Source organism: Otolemur garnettii, unplaced genomic scaffold, assembly GCF_000181295.1.
Source record: "Otolemur garnettii isolate 467f Iridium unplaced genomic scaffold, OtoGar3 scaffold00018, whole genome shotgun sequence".
NCBI classification, from domain to species: Eukaryota; Metazoa; Chordata; class Mammalia; order Primates; family Galagidae; genus Otolemur; species Otolemur garnettii.
This window is the reverse complement of record NW_003852413.1, coordinates 17208960-17209822: the sequence shown is the minus strand read 5'-3', so window position 1 is coordinate 17209822 and position 863 is coordinate 17208960.

Here is an 863-nt window from a genome sequence, read left to right as displayed (position 1 = left end):
ATAATTATCTTCATTTTACAGATGAAGGAATCTGAAGTTCAAGGAGGATAGATGAACTACAAAACCAGACTACCAGTGTTAATCGTGAGGTAATTAGTCAGATTAGGGAGGGGTAGTTTGATATAAATGACATCTGACATAATATAGGGGTTTATACATTCTTGGCTACAAACATTTGTGCCAGCGGGGAAAACATTACACCTGCTCAGACATTACCCGTACTCCCTGCTGGGGCACAGGTCGGGAGGGATGGGGGAGAAAGCACTTTCCCCACTCCCCACCCCAAACCTCCCACAAAAAAGAAAACAGTGCAACTATCAGAAGTGTAATGGAACCATCAAAAGTGCATGAAATCAGCTACAAAGTTAGATCCATTTGCAACATTGTCCAAATTGCAACATTCTCATCAAATAGAAAATCGAGACTGGGCACTTTAGCCTATAATCCTAGCACTCTGGGAGCCCAAAGCTGGAAGATCCCTTGAGCTCAGAAGTTCAAGACCAGCCTGAGTAAGAATGAGACCCCCATCTCTCCTAAAAATAGAAAGAATTAGCCAAGCATGAGCCCAGGAATTGGAGGTCGCTGCAACCTAGGCTTACACCTAGTACTCTAGCCTGGGCAACAGAGTGAGACTCTGTCTCCAAAAAAGAAAACTGAAACCACCCCCTACATCTTTCCCTTGGGGCTGTGCTGTGACTCAGTTCAGCCTGGGTAAAGGGGGACTAGTATTCTGGTACCTCATTCTCTCCAGGGGCTCTGGAGGTTATAGGTCAGCTTCTGCACCATGGCCTGTTCAGAGGGCCTGTGCTTGGTTTCATGCTATGCTCTACTGTCCCTGTCTTGAGGGTTGTTTTTTTTTTTTT